Source organism: Pinus tabuliformis, chromosome 1_2 (genome assembly GCF_031772625.1).
Source record: "Pinus tabuliformis cultivar Carrire ecotype Pingquan chromosome 1_2, CPIR1, whole genome shotgun sequence".
Classification (NCBI taxonomy): domain Eukaryota; kingdom Viridiplantae; phylum Streptophyta; class Pinopsida; order Pinales; family Pinaceae; genus Pinus; species Pinus tabuliformis.
In genome coordinates, this window is record NC_142298.1 from 29948278 (window position 1) to 29964978 (window position 16701).

Genomic DNA, 16701 nt, shown 5'->3' on the forward strand with positions numbered 1-16701 from the left:
AATGGGATCGTATCTAGTGTATGACATAATATTTGCATTCATTTTGGTTGTGGTTTTGTTCCCCATGCCTTAGTCCACTACACCAGATGATCGCGCAAATCATCCTTCCCACTACACTTCTCAGTCATCCTATTATTAGCGTGCCCAATTCGTAACTTCATTATTCACCTATAATCCCTCCATCCAGCAAAACTTTCCCAATGCGTACCCCACCATCATGTTGGTGCAGTGCGCAGCACCAGGTCTAATGCTAGAAAATAGTGGTCTTCAGGAACTTCACGGTCAAATTCATCTAAAAACATATCTACATCAGTCAGGCCATCATAATAAGCTAGTTTTCCTACCTCCAACGAAACATAGCATAGTTACAACATCATCATATTGCATCGCAATGTAGATACTTCATGTAAGCATTTTTTCCAATGCTCTAATTCCTCATCAAAGTCAGAAGTGCACAAACTCTCCTAGTCCCATTCGATCCATCCACCCCCCTTTGGATTGATCCAATCCCAATCTCGGGCTCTTATCTTCTATATTTGATCCAGCTCGTCATCACTTTCTACATAATCATGGACGAGTTTGGTATAGCGCGCTCCTTCCATAGGATCTAGTGGCACTACGACCCTAAGCGACTTCTTTTCAAAAGTCATTTTCCTCTTCTTCAAATTAATGACCCCATTCATATCAATGTCCCAATCAATTCCTAGGAGTGCGGGGTAGGGATTAATGCCATCGACAATTTCTATAACTTCGAAGTTTGCTAATGCACTCACACCTTCAATATCAACCGTCACTCCATACAATCATCCCATGGAAAACATATTTCATTAAATTTGGAAATATTTTATTACAAGGATAATGACTAGAATTGAGCTTTTTCGTTATTTTGAAATTCTAGACCCACCATTTAATTCCAAATTTAATGAGATATGTGTTATGGGGATGATTTTCAGATGATTCACCATTGAAAGCTGAATCAAAGACCACTACAGCATAGGTCTCCCCATCTTTTCCCATGTATGTTTCGGCAAAATGTTTGCATCGGACCCGAGATCTGAAATTACTTGTTCCATTTCATAATCGCGTATCTGTGTTGTTAGTCACATCTCGCGCTCCATTTGTGCCTTATGCTTACCAATATTTCTAGTTGTGCGTTTCTCCATATGAGTCTATTCTTATTGTCACACCTGTCTATTAAATCTTGCAACCCTTCGACTACTTTCTAATCCCATAGAAACTTCATACAAGTCTTTAGGAAAGTAGCTAGTGTGGAACGATCTACTTCCTGTGACACATTAGTCTCCAATTTTTTTCCTGACTTCTTGAGGTGGAGGCCTCAAAGAATTTCTTCTTTGCTTCCAAGAATGTTTCTTTAGTGCGATTCAGATCAAAGTCAATTTCCTTCTCAGCAGCCTTGCGTACCCATCCCTCTTCCTGTAGCTTCTTACCTTTATATGCACCAATTGTTATACCACTTCTTAATACAATGCTTATGTTCTGATCCTCTTCACAGGACTCAACCCTCATCATTTGAATGGTCTATGTAGGGTGATGCGGTTGTGCCTTCCTTTCTTGCATATTGATATTCCTATATGATTTGATCAAGCTCTCGATAGTACTGACATGAAGGATGCATGGGATTCGAACAATCACACGTGAAGTGTCCTGATTCACCATAGTTATAGCAAATTATCTGCCCACGCCCTCGCCCTGGTCTAGCGCCTCTTCCTTGTCCTCATCCTTGGAATCCCCTGTGTGGTTCTCCTACACCTTGATCCCAAGCGTAGCTTTCTGCCTGCATTTTATAGGTAGGGGTGCTTTCCATCATTAGCTCATAGCTTCGATAGTGGAGCTCATCATGGCCCATAGATTTACAGAAATTGTAAAATAACTACTTAGGGGCTTGTACAAACTTCTACAATAGATGGAAGTTATCAGTAGCATGTTGTCCTCTGACTTAAAAATATCCCACCACAATACAGCTCTCACACTCATCCCAATATTAGCCTCTAGTTTTAGGGGTACAAGTCCTCCCCCTATAATATAATTCTTAAAGACTAGGCAATGATCCTTATCATGGCCAATTCTTTTACATTTTAGACACCAAATCTCATCACGTACCTTCGAATGAGCTTCCCTTCCTTTCTTATGGCTCTACGACTCCAAGTGGAGACTCTCTAGTTGTGAATGAATATGTCGTACCCCAAGGTTCATATCCCGAATAGGTGATGCATGCAGCCTCACTGCGATCTCCAAGGCTTCCACTTGCATTTCTATCTTTTGTTGTGACAGAGGTATTCTTATGTGCAGTAAAGGTGATGCTATAAACCAGTCATGATGCTAGGTATCTGATATTTTCATATTAACTTGCTTGATCTGACACTTCAACCTATGATCAAAGTCCCAAGGCATCTCATCAACTCTCATTCGGATCTTCTTAAATTCAATTACTGACTACGCCCCTGAAATAGGCCTAATGAACTATTTGTTTAAAGCTTGCTAGGTATCTGTGAATGACACGTTGGGGTTATCGGTGGAATACTTTATATACCAAGTTAGTGCATGGTCCTGAAAGGCGTTAATAAACTATTATTTCTTAATATCTTCATCGATAACCTGTTGCGTTGTCCACACAGCTCCTGCAACAAACCAACATTTTTTTGCATCTTCATCACCTGTTCCTTTAGAAATCGACATCTTCATCGTATTTTCCATGTTGAATGGTAGGAGTGGAGTTGGAGGTTGAGGCGGAAGTGGAGTGGATGGATGAGATATCCTTGGAATGCGCTAAGTTATTAACTGAACAGTGCTTCGTGGCGTAGTCGACATTATCCCTTCATCGTCACTTGAAGGAGGTTTAGTCAATGGACTATAGTCTGGACCTGATTTGTTACTACTTCTAAAGGATATTCCACTTTGTGTAGCTCTAAGCATTAAGGTAATGGCACTACCCACTTTTCACATAATAAAATTTTAATCCAAGTATTCAATTACCATAAGTACGTACCTCACAATCCTTTGAAGAATCTTCTCTCCGCTTTGCTATATCTAATTGATGTGTCAACTATAAATTGAGTAAAAAGTACTTCCAGAATTCGATCAAGCTAATAATCGACAACCCACAAGATCTTGTTTTCAGATGCCTCTAGTCGTCGCACCAATTATGGAGTCTACGCTATAGGACTATCAAGCTTTCACCTTCCCTGACTTTCTACCAATTTAGGTAACCATTCATATAATTCACATGGAAAAGGGAAAAAGAAAATTTCTTTTATCTCTTTATACATATATCTATTCAAACAATCTGCCTTCAATAATCATGGATTCCTATTTTCTTAAGACATAAACTCATGAATCTTCCAATCTAACCACCTTTCAATCTCCTTCTTAATCAGATTCCAATGATGCAACATCACACATCTATTAAGCAGATCCCAATCCTCGAAATGGAACGATTTGCTAGCTTAAGGGGTCCTGACCTAGGTTTGAAGTTAGTTGCGCCAACCAACAAAACCCATACAGTATTGGCCCTTTTGGAAATAACCAACATAGCGCAGTCTACAGTCTCACCCGAAGCAGTATTGGGGGATGCTAGAACCAAGTTTCTTCAATCAGGGATATGTGATGAGCAGTTTCCAAGTCTAAGCAACTTCAGATCTGCTTTCACACAGATCGATACCCTTCTAGGGCTTCCTTACTATAACTAAGTTAAAATAGATTTTAGACCTTCATGAAGGTCCATGATCAACCCTTATGAACCTTAAATAGACCATCTACCTACTTTCATGCATTAGCAAACTACCCTGGATCTGACTTCACGCAGATCTACTTAATTCATCAGAAAATATAACAAAAGCAGCTTTTAAATTCATGGAAGTAGATAACCATTCATATCATTCATTATTAAGGTAAATTCAATGAATTCACACATCATTCATTCGATATTTCATAAAACATATCATTTAATTGACAAAATATAACATAAACATATTCACAAAAATACATAGTAATTATTCAGTAACAATATTTATTGATCTCAATTCTTAGATTACAGACCCTTCTACCGTAGGCAGTCAGCTGCAGGGGTCCGCACACTCAGTTGTGGACTCTATCCAGGCCTCCTACACACTCAGCTGCAAGAGCCTTCCCTTCTTCACCTAAGCACAAGAGGCAGAGCCTTCCTGCCTTAGCACTTGCCCAAGAAAACAACATCCTTTTATCTTACCCAATTCTCTATCAAAGGTTATCTCTAAGACTCATTATGACTCAACTATTTATAGATTTGCTTCATACAATGCCATGGTCTGCAGACCATGGGAGAATCTTAAAACCAACCAAAGACAAGGGCTAAGACCCTTTTGATTCCTATCCATCTGCACACTCCGCATCCACATACTGTAGAGAATTTACATTATTTTTACAAAACTTTTACAAAATTGGGTCAACTTAACCCCAAAACTAACCCTAGGGACCCTATGCCAAAAATTGGAGTGTATTGATTATGATCTCGTCTGATGAGAAATTGAGGACATTATATTAAAGGTTGTTCACTTAAAACCTCACAGTATTCTTATAGCATTTCAATTTGAATGTATCCAGCTGACAATGCCTTGAATTGATATAGAAAGGATATGGAATTGAGGCATTCCTACAACTTTCACTGCATTTCTTTGTGCCATCTTTTATGTTATAAAACACTCTAATCGAGAAGACCTAAGCCAACCATGAACCCAAAAAGGATAGATTAACAATATAGGAAAGGTTAATACTCATTTGTATTGAAAGTTAACACATAATTTGAAGGCATGCTAAGACAATATATGCTTCCCATAATAACTAAGAAAATACCCATGTATTTTTTGCATATCCACCGAGTTTTGAAGCATGCTATGGTAAGGTTTTGCACCTAATATGATGGTAGCATTCATCATATAATCATTACCTACTATAAATGTCCCCTTTCACCTTCAATACTTCATTCAATTGCAAAGTCTACAATGTTCCCTATCAAATCAACCCAAAACTAGGACAATCTGGCCCAAAAAATATATGCATTCAATTTATTTGTTCATATATATATATATATATATATATATATACATATACATACATACAGACACACACACACACACACACACACACACACACACACACACACACACACACACACACACACACACACACACACACACACACACACACACACACACACACACACAGATATATTCTTTCTATTGGTTCTCTAGAAGACAAGAGGTTGAATAATTGCTTAGACGTTGTAGTAGTTTGTCATTCATAGTGTGCTTGATTAGTACTTCATTGTAGGTTTGTAACCACTGAGTATAATTCTTCTATATTTACTCATCCTACCACATATACATACTGCATATCTATCCAAATACCAAAAATGACATTTTCGACATGTGGGTCCAAACCTCTTGCATTTGTGTCATTAAGACAAGACTATTGTTTCATTGTTGAAACTCGACAGCTACTGCATATATATCCTAGACTACAATATACACTTTGGGTATATCACAAAATTGTTTGAAATGAAACACTTTTGAATGTGGGCAAGAGTACTAACTCAAGTGTCACTCTAATATAAGTTCCAGAACTCAAGTGTCACTCTGATAATATGTTTGTTTTCAATAGAAACGGGAAGTAGTTACACTGAGGCAGATGGAATTCATGTCCGTATCTCTAGAATTAGTGAAATAAAAAATTTACTTTTCACAGACTTTTATCAAAGTTCCAAATCTTACAATGCTTTGACAATAGCCATGAACCATTCCAATAAAAAAATGCAATATAGACCCGAGGAGGGGGTCTAATTTTTTGGCGAAATAGAAATATCACCAATTTGGTGAAAGTTATTTTTTCAAAAAGGTAAGAAAAGACTATAATGATTTTGGATCTTTGTAAACATTCTTGGTGATTGTTATGTGGAAAATTGTAAATTGATAAGCCATGACAATCGTATGACCTCTTAAGTGGATATTTAATAAGAACAAATTTATGTTGGAGCTTTGATTAGTTTGAAATAAAATTGAATGTCTGAATATAGAGGAATTTGGTGCTACTTGTGTAGTTGATCCACTCTTTGTTAAATTTGGTGAGAAAAAATTAGGGGGAGACAATACGTACTGCCTTGATGCATATTCTTAGTGGAATTTTAAAAAACAATTCCCTTGCCAACTCTAATATCTCACTAGGAATACCACTTCCATTGTAAACTCATATGTGGGTGTTTTCATTGGCAGGTTGCAAGTTTAAACCCTAAACTAGTTAGGTTTTTCCAAATTGCATGGCCCACTAGTTCGATGTGCATGGTAGTCTTCAAGTTAGGTGGCTTCCCATTTTGACTTGAGTTCACTTTTGATAGTGTTTACATTGACTTTCCTACCCTACTTCAAAGTTTCTAAATGGCCGCATGAAATTAAAACACTAACAAAGGTGACCCATTCTATCCTCACTCTTTCCAAAAGAATTTCTCTAAAAATATGTAGGCATCTCTCACCATACCCAACCTGAGCATATGTTGCGATCAATGCATTCCAAGAAATTACATTCCTTATAGGCATTGTATCAAATAATTGGTGTGAACTCTCTAAGGTACCAAACTCATAATGATTGATGTCCATGAAATGACATCTCGCATAACTATATTATCAAATGGAAGATGTGCATCATCTATACTCCAACATATACATGTCCGCAAGGGAAGTCCCAAAAAATAAATCAAATTCAAGTTCACTTATTTATGATTATCAAGCCATGTAGATGTCTTCCTTGCTCTATGGAGTGTAATGTAACAAGAAATGAGGGCACTACTGAAGGTAATCCAATTTAGCCTCATGCCAGACCTATTCATTTTACATAATTGTTGGAGGGATTCCTCACTATACCAATTATCACTCAGAAGTTTTCCCTAGAATTTGTCAAAAGAAGGAACCATCCAAGGTAACAACAAACCAATCTTTTAGGCTTAGGTTCTAGCCAACCTAAGTCCAGAGAGGGCTCTCTCTTTATAATTTAGCTTTGTTTTTATGAGATTTTCGGCTAGTTCTTAGTGTTCATAGGGTTTTGTTTTGGATTTAAGGTTGGGTGGTGGAATTCATAGAGCATATGGATATAACTAGGTCTTCAAGCCATTGGGCTATGGAGTCAATCAATGGATAGCTAAACTAGACAAGATCATTAAAGGGAATGTTCACAGGACAGACTAGCAAAGCAAAAGGAAAATCTTCAGGTCTAATGGATCAAATGCTTCTAACCAGGGTGAAAGGGAAATAAAGAATCCTTGGACTAGGATTAGAATGGAGAGCAGAGGGTGATCATGAACAAAGGGAAATTAATAATCCTTTGCTATAGACCAGGGGAGAAAATATGGAAGCTAAGGAGCAATTAAGAATTCCCTAACTAAGATATTTTAGTAGAAAACATCTATAATGTAAAAAATCAAGACAAAGTTCATTCAAGCAATTTATGAAATATCATTCCTTGTTATACATATAGATTTTAGAGAAATAAACAAGATTATGAAAAACCACAATAAACATGAGAGAATACTTATTTGTATTTCAGTTTACACAAGAATCTTGTAAAATATCTCATCTTTATTCTTTGATGCAGCAAGCCAATCCAGTCATCGATACAATAGAATTTTGAGTTGAGAGAAAAAGTCTATAGAAATGTGATTGAATCCACCCTACATACTTCGAAATGTGAAGTATTTATACAGAAAATAATTACAAAATATCTCATAACAGTTTGATATTTAATCTAGGAAATAAAATATCTTCATGCATGAAGATAGAGACAGATGTGAAACTACTTCTTGCTATCCCTTTTATTGTGGTGTTGCTGGTTGTTTCTGTTGAGTTTTAAGCCCTTTAAGTTGGCTGATGGTTGTGGTATTTCCACGCTGGAGTCTTCTTTACTTTTGATCTTTCACTGATACTCTTTGACTCTGCTACTCTTTGACCCTGCTTATCTGTCTTTCACCTGTTTCACCTGGCTACCTTCAGATTTACTGTGGTAACTTTCTGATGTAAAACTTTTCAAAGTAAATCTGTCATTTTTTTCCCACCATTCTGCTTCAGGAAATCTCACCTTTAACATTCTCCTATAAATTTCATTTGCCTCTGTGTATTTAGCAAAATTGGGCTTGGTGAGAAACAAATATTTCACCTCATGTTCTAAGAAAAAGAGGTTCTCCAATGTATCATACAATACCTTTCCCTGGGAAAATATTTAATGCCTGAATAGTTGGCTTGTTCTTTGGCTAACTTCCTGAGTCTATCACTATAGTCCAATTGGGTCATGAGTTTATCATTGATAACCATAGGATTGGGAAGGCCTTTGTCCCTCAAACTTTAAAATTTTTCCATAAACCTGTCAATGGCCACCTGCATGTTGTGGCACTTTTCTTCTAAGTTGAGCATAAGGTTTATTTTGGAAAGAATCTTTTTCATCTCTAAGATAGCTTCAATCCTATCCTCTACACCAAGCTCATGGAGCTCATACCTATTCTTATTGTTTAGGAGGTGGATGAGTCAATTTTCATCCTCAGGTTGATATCCTAACTCTTCCCTTACTTTCTGGATAGCCTCAGTGGCTACCTTCACCAATTCAGTTTGCTCAAATATAACTTGAATTGATGACCAAATATCATTGACAGATTCAATGATATTGGCCTAGAGCATTACATTAGTCTGTCCTAATGGCTTCTGCAGTGTTAAATATTTTTCTAGGACTTTGATTTTCTCACCCATCCTTAGGGATTTCTATGTTTCTTCTCTCTACTGAATTTGGAAAATTTTATAGTCAGCTTCTAAACTTGCCACTTTCTCCTTTAATATTTTGAGCTCTATGGCTTGAATGGACATCTCTTCCATAGCCTTTACCAGTTCTGTTGTTTTTTCAGTTGAAGTACATGTTGTTGTACTGGATTCAGTTGTAATTAGCAGTGTTGTGGCAGGTAGAGCTATTGGTGCTAATGATGTTGCCATTATGGAAGGAACTATTGTTTTCACTGTAGGGATGGTAGTTGTGGAAGTTTTTTCCAGGTCACTTTGCTTGGACTGAATCAAAATGTCCAACTCCTTTTCTGTTTCTTTAAGCTGATCATTGAGCTTTAGGACTAGGTCCATAATCTCTTCATGTCCTTTTTGTGCTTCTAGGACTTCCATGGTTTGAGTGTGATGCAGCTGAGGAATTTTGAGCTGCTTCTTTAGTGCAACATTGTCATGATTCTTATTTTTGATCAAATTCTCTGTTTCTTTTACATCTTTGGGATCATGTCCCAATCCAATCACTAAGTCCTCTAAAGACTTGATTCTTGTATCTTTGACCTATGAAGTGGACTTCTCCAACTGAAACTGAGTTGACATATTATTTAAAGAGTTATGCAGTTGGTGGGCTACCATATCTTTCCCTGTCAGTGTAGAATAAATCATCTCACCTGCTTGTTTATGCAGCTCAATCTCGTCAATGGGATGAATATCCCTTGCTAGTACTTCAAAATCCACTGTTTTAAAGTCTATTGTTGTCCTTGGCTATTGAGTGGTTGGCTTAATGAAGGTCATTTTCATATTCCCCTCTTTGAATCATAACCTGACATGAGCCTTGTTTGATTGGTAGGGTCATTTTCAAGTACTTTGCATAGGTTTGGGCTTTCGGCCTCTCATTTCTAGCCTTTATTTGTATCTATCCTTGATATCCTGATCTTTGTCTATTGGCATTCGGAAAGAGGACACCTCAACACTTTGTTGTCTTTCCTACATCTGAGTGTGTGATGTGGAAGGTTCTAGGATGCCTCCGCATGGAGTGGCATGCATGCTCCTATCTCTTTCTGTGCTGGTAAACCCAGCTGTCTCATTTGTATATTCCTATTCAGAGAATGGATTCATTCTTTGTCTCCTTACCTAGCTTGTCTCTTCATAGGCTTTTCATGTTGTTCTTCCTGAAGGAGTGGCCCCTTCCCTGTTTCTCTTGAGGCTTTTCTCCTCACTTAGAGGAATCTATAAGACTGGGGGGTACTCATGGTGGCCTCTAGCCTGTCTGTTTTCTCTAATTGTTCTGGTATATCGGATTGGTCTGGTGCTTCTGATTCTTCTTGTGCCTATGATTGTTCTTGTACCTATGATTCTCCTTGAACCTGTGATTCTTCTAGCACCTGTGATTCTCCTTGCACCTGCAGGAACGAACCCTCATCAAGCTATTTCACTAGATCAATTAAAGTGTTTTCCACATCAACTTTAGTGCTATCCCTGTCTTCTAAAGTGTTTTCCACCCATTCCAGTTGGTTGGCATACTTTTCTATTTAAGGGATTCGGTGATGAATATAGGGAGCCAATTTGTTTTTCTGTCTTCTGTTGCAGATGAAATCCAAGGGATCATATCTCCATATGAAGCTCAGAAGCTCTGTTTTAGATTTAATCGTTGAAGGATTTCGTCTGCCTCCTTTCCAGCTTCTCATCTATTACAAATGAAGGGACATAATTGGTCTTTGATCCTAAGTTGGGCCTTCTTTTTGGCTTTGACAAAGTGTACCTCATCTGAATTGATTATTTGCCTGTAGTACTCCAGAGAAAATAACCTCACTGGGAGGTATTTGTGTAGTTTATATGGGGCCAAATCACATCCATAAATTCTAATCTCAGTGTGGTTTTGGTACAAGTATCAATCCCCACTTTGGATTGTTTTGAGAGTTGTAGGATCCTCCTTATATCTGAACTAATTCTTGGAGGAGGGCTACCTATCGGCATTGTCACAATGGGATGCACACATAGGTTTATGAAGTCTATATATGAATATGGAGAGTCATATTTGTGGATCAATGGAGTCCAAAAAATTACTGATCTAGGGTGACCTTTTGTGTCAAGCTTCTAAAGAGTAAATGGGGACTTATTAGCTTGGTAGTATAAAAAGAGGTGATACAAAACAGAGGAGTACTTGAAGACTCGCGCATTACTCATCCTAAGGAACTGTTCATGCATTCTATCATCTATAAACTTGGCATAATCATAAATAACAGCAGGAGGCTGTGCTGGAGTGTATATGGACATAAAATCCAAGATGATTTCATCTATATACTCACTGGTGGTATAACCTAGGACACTAGATATCATTGATACAATGTCTTGGCTAAATCGTGAAAATATGGTATACACATATGGAGGAGGTTCTTTGGGGGTATACTTATCTTCTACAATGTAGGTTTGGATTATTTGGGCCAATATTGTAGGGCTCAGCTTGGGAAATAAGTTCAATAGATCTCCAATGGAGAGGGGAGTCAAGTTTTGCCGAGGTTGTAGTTGCAACATTTCAATTATTGATTCAGTAGTGATGGTGAAAAGTATAGTCTGGTTGGGGGACATCAACGCTCTTTGGCTGGGGATATAGTTTGCATGGCTGTAATGGACAATTTCAAGGAAAATGTGAACTTCAGGGAATTCATATTTGGGAAAATTGGACTCCCAAAAACCTATTTTTTTAGCATTGTTCAAGTATTGGTCTCTATATCGACAATAGAACTTGAGAGGGGATTCATGGAAAGAGGTGAAATTTATCTGGAAATCCTTGTCTCCCAGGGGAAGATGGTCTAGGTCTAGATGGGGAGTGGAAATAGGTCTCACATCCATAGCAATTGGGGTAGCCATTCTCACTTCTTGTGGATTTGAGAATGGGGGAGGTGATTTTCAGTTTTTAGGGCAATTGTGGTTCAGTTCAGTGTAATCTTAAGTTACTTGAGTTCCTTTAATTATTTTTTCTCTTTAACTAACAAACCTAGTAACTGGTTCTGAAATTGAGAGGTGTTCCAGTGAACTATGGCTTAAATACTTGGAATCCGGGAGAACTAGCTCTAAAAAGGTCGGCTGGCAACTGTGAACGGTTGAAAAGGTTCTAAGTAGGTTGGAGAGCAAACTAGGTGGTCTATGGCATCTTTAGAGTGCAATTGGACATAGGTTGACAACTTTGATGTTTTTAGGTGTGCGCATGGAGCTTTTCAGTTGAAAAATGATAAAACAAATTATTTGGGGCTTTTTTGGATCTATGCCCAAAAGTCAATTTTGGTAGGTATGGGTGAAAAGCGTTCGTTTGTCGTGTAGCGGGCTGAATAGTGGCTTTTTTTTCGCGTAGCAGGCGGGCGATAAGTGGTTTCCATCGTACCGCTTTTGGGCGCTCGGTGGTATTGGGGGGAGGCTGCCCGATTCCATTCATTGAGGGACTCGTAGCCTCGGGGGCTCAGTGGAAAACAACTCTTTTAGAGCGGGTAATGTTCAAACACCAGGGTCCGTCTGAAATGTATGTTCGCCGTCCAATGTGAAGGTGAGCGATCGTGTGGTGATCAGGCAGTGGAGTTGCACGAAGGCTAGTGGGGGGGCCCGACGGGTAATTAAGTGCGGCAGTTTTAAGTTAATGAGGGATTAAAGTGGGGTTAAGGCGTCGGGGTCATTAGGGGAGGGTTTAGTTGGGTTTTAGACTAACTTAATCTCAAATCGATTAGTTAGTGGCTTTGGGTAGAAAATCATAGTTTATATAATTAAACAGGGGTAGGGTTAATTAATATTTGCGGGAGTTAAATATATATGGGAAACAGGTTTTTGCTTGGGATTTAATAGATAAATTAGTAATTAGTAAAATGAGTGAGAAGGGGCACAGTACCTTAAGTATATGATATTTCATGTTTTAATGCTTCTTCGATGATAACATAAAAACTTAGGATATAGTGTTTATGTGGGTTTTTAATATGAAAATGAGTTATGTGGCGGAATAAACACTTTTTCCTAGGTAAAAGCAATTTAATCATGGGAAAAGAGTATTATTTAGGGAAAATGAATGAACTGAAGGGGGGAATGAAATTTTATGAGGGGGTTTCAGTACTTTGCCTATAATTCATTGATCTGAGTGTTCAGTCCCTCCAAAAGTCAAAGAAATGCTCTGAGCCTCTTTAGTTAAGTAAAGGTGAAATGAATGAGGGAAATTAGTTAAGTAAAGGTGAAATGAATGAGGGAAATTAATTAATTGTCCTTGATTTCCATGTGCATGCTTGAGTGCCCATTCACATTTGGAACTTTTATGATTCGAATAATAAATATTCTTTTGCCTAATCAATCATCATACTTCTGTAACCTTTCTTCTACTTACCCACCTACTCATCCTACCATTTTCACTTGTCTTTATTAGGGTGCATTTGAGCTAGAAAACCCTTATCAAACATTTTTCTTTCTCTTTACAATAGTAAACTAACTAAATCTAACATTATTACATCAAAGGGCTCATATTATACAGTTGAGCTCCTTTTATTTACTCTACCTACCTAATTATCTGCCAAGGTTACACTGTTTGGCCAGATTTTTATTCTTTATCTATAGACATGAAATTGAAACACGAAATAGCCAAGTTTAAACATTTTTACTATCATGGTTTGTGGCAAAGATTACAAACTGCACACAATCATTTATTATGCACAAAAAGTAAATAGTAGTGGCATTTTGACTTGCACACTTTCATGGTCCTTTTCTTTTCTTGGGTTTCATATTTTTCATGTTTTTTGACCTCTTTATTCTTTTTGTCCTTTGATTATTCTTTTAGGACATACCCTCGTTACATTTTTTAACTTTTTTGAATATGGAAAACATTTGCAGAAAGAAAAGGTATGTACATATTACAGGTTTAATTTTAGCCATTCAAAAATTACGACTCCTATTGGTATAGGAACCTAACAGTGGCTCCACTTGGGGATGGCATTTCCTAGTGAAATATCAAGAACTTTATAGACCAATGGCATTTTGAATTGCTGTGATGTTATCCTGCAACTTTTCATTTTCTTATTTCTGCATTATTTCTATTTATGACAGTAAAACTTTTGAATCTTAGGGCCTTCTCTCCGGGCTTCAACTTCAAAAATAACCATCCAATCCACTCTAGACTTTTGAAAGTAAAGTATGTACAAATGATTAGTGAAATCGGTAACTAGGCTCAATATAGTGTTTGAGAGTTCGACCATTAATTGGTTCTCCTTCTTCTTCTATCCCATCCATTTCTTTGAGGAAGAAAGCATTATTACCTCTGAAATCATAAATGATATATGGGCCTTTCCATAGGAAATCGAATTTTTCATGTTTACCTTTATCCTCTCTTCTTGAATCCCATTTTAGAACTTTGTCTCCTAGGTAAAAATATTTTTCCTTAGTCCTTTTATCGAAAGTCTTCTTGATCCTTTCCTACACAACTTGAGATCCGATGTACACTTCTTCCCTGGTCTAGTGTAAATGAATTGTTTGGTTGATTCTTATTTGGATGTCATTTGGTTCAACCTGCAACTCTTGGAGCAGCTTCACCACTGGTGTCCCCAAGGAAGATCGAAAAACAACTTCCATTCCATAAACTAATTGATAAGGACTAGTACCAATGGATTTCTTTGTGGTTAGTCTGCCTGCTCATAAGGAATTTACTAGCTTCTTGTTCCATGTTTTCTTGTTATCTTCTAATAGTTTTTTGATGATATTTACCATAATTTTGTTTGAGGATTCTGCTAATCCATTTCCTTAGGGGTAATAAGATGTGGAATGGACCAAATTTATATGATACTTATTACATAAATCAATCATTCTTCTAGATTTAAAAACTGTTGCATTATCAATGATGATCTTGGTTGGGCACCCAAACGTAGATAGGATGTTGGCCTCAAGGAAGGTTATTATAATAGTGTCAGTGGCTTGCCTTGATGGTATGGCTTCTATCCATTTGGTAAAATAATCTGTAGTAGTGAGGATCCATTTGTTTTGGGCAGAATAAGGTGGGTAGATTTCACCAATGAAGTCAAGACCCCATTGTTGAAAAGGTGCTTCAGCAGAGATTGGTTTTAGGGGTAGGGGTAAAAGCTTTTTATTTCCTTCAAAATCTGACATTTATGACATGAGGTTACAAACTTATTTACATCAGAAAATAAAGTAGGCCAATAGAAACCGACTCTAAGAATCTTATCAGCAATGGTTTTCTAGTAAAGATTTCCTCCACAGTCACCTGCATGGAACTCTTGTAACACCTTCTCAGATTCTTCTTTCAATAAAGAGTGAAGAAGGATACCTTCATGATTCCTCCAAAAAAAAGCGTTGTCAATTATGAAAATTTTTAAAGATTTCATTTTCAAAAATCTGCTTTTGGTCCTAGATAATTCAAGAGGAGCTTGTATATTTTGTAAAACATATATGACGTCATCATACCATGGTGATTCAATAAAGGCCTGGCTGATTGGTGGAGTCACCATCTCCTCCCCATTATCCATTTCCGCAATAAAATTTATATCTAAGGCTTGACAGTTCGATTCAACCATGAGCTTGGCTAAACCTTGGCCCTTTATTAACTTTGTTGGTTTGATTTCTAGGTCATATTATAATATAATAGCAATCCATTTCCCTCTCTTTCCATAATGACCATCCTGAGTTAGGATATCCTTGACTACTGATTTGGGGACATAGGCTATTATATGAGAATATAAAATGTAAACTCTAAAATATTTGATAGCTTTGACCAAAGCAAAGGCTTGCTTTTCCATTATGTTGTATTTTAAGGGGGCATCTCTCAGGGATTTGGTAAAAAAGGCAATAGGTTTTTCATAACCCTGATCATTCTTTTGTAGTAAATCTGCAACAAATGTATGTTCTTAAGAAAAGGAAAATAAAATGAAGTCCCTGTCAAATTTTGGATTGATCAAAACTGGTGTTTTAGTTAAGGCTAGCTTAATGTCTTCAAAGGATTTCCTAGCCTCAACAATCCTTTTTATGGTCAAATATTTTTTCAACATATTGTTTAATGATCTAATTAATTCTGCTAAGTTAGAAATAAATCTCCTAAGAAAGTTGATTTTCCCTAACAATGCTTGTAATTCCCTGATGCTCCTAGGATGTTGTATTTGTAAGATGGCTTCAATTCTTGTAGGATATATCCGGATACCATCTTTAGAGATTATATGGCCTAATAAATTTCCCTCCTCTAACCTAGATAAAGATATTTTAGGATTCAAAGAAATTCCATACTTCCTACATTTGATGAAAACCTGCCTTACATGATCTAAGTGTTGTTTATCAAATTTTGAGAATACAATGATGTCATATAATTATATTACTAGAAAGTCATGAATTTACTTAGAAAAAGCTATGTCCATGGCTCTTTGGAAAGTGGCCCCTGCATTCTTTAATCCAAAAGGCAGCTTCACATACATGAATATGCCCCAAGGAGTAGTAAATGTAGTTTTAGGATGGTCATCTGGTTGAACTAAAATCTGGTTGTAACCAGAAAACCCATCCAATAATGAGATTCTAGTTGACCCTACTACCCTTTGTAATATATGATCCATTTTAGGGAGAGGGTAATTATATTTGAATGAAACTTTATTAGGGTTCCTAATATCAACACAAAGTCTAATCTCACCAGTTTTCTTCCTTGTTGGCGCCAAATTTGAAACCCAATCAGAGAATCTAATTGGTGCTATTATCTTGGCCTCATACATCCTTTCGATTTCCTTTTCAATAAAAGGCAATAGGATGGGATTGATCCTCCTAAGATTCTGCCTAAAAGGTTTTTGGTTTTCTTTACGGGGATAGTGTGTTATATGATGCTGGTGTCATAGGATTTTAGGTCCTCATAACTCCAAGAAGAGACATCTTGGAATTCCTTTAGTAGTTCAAT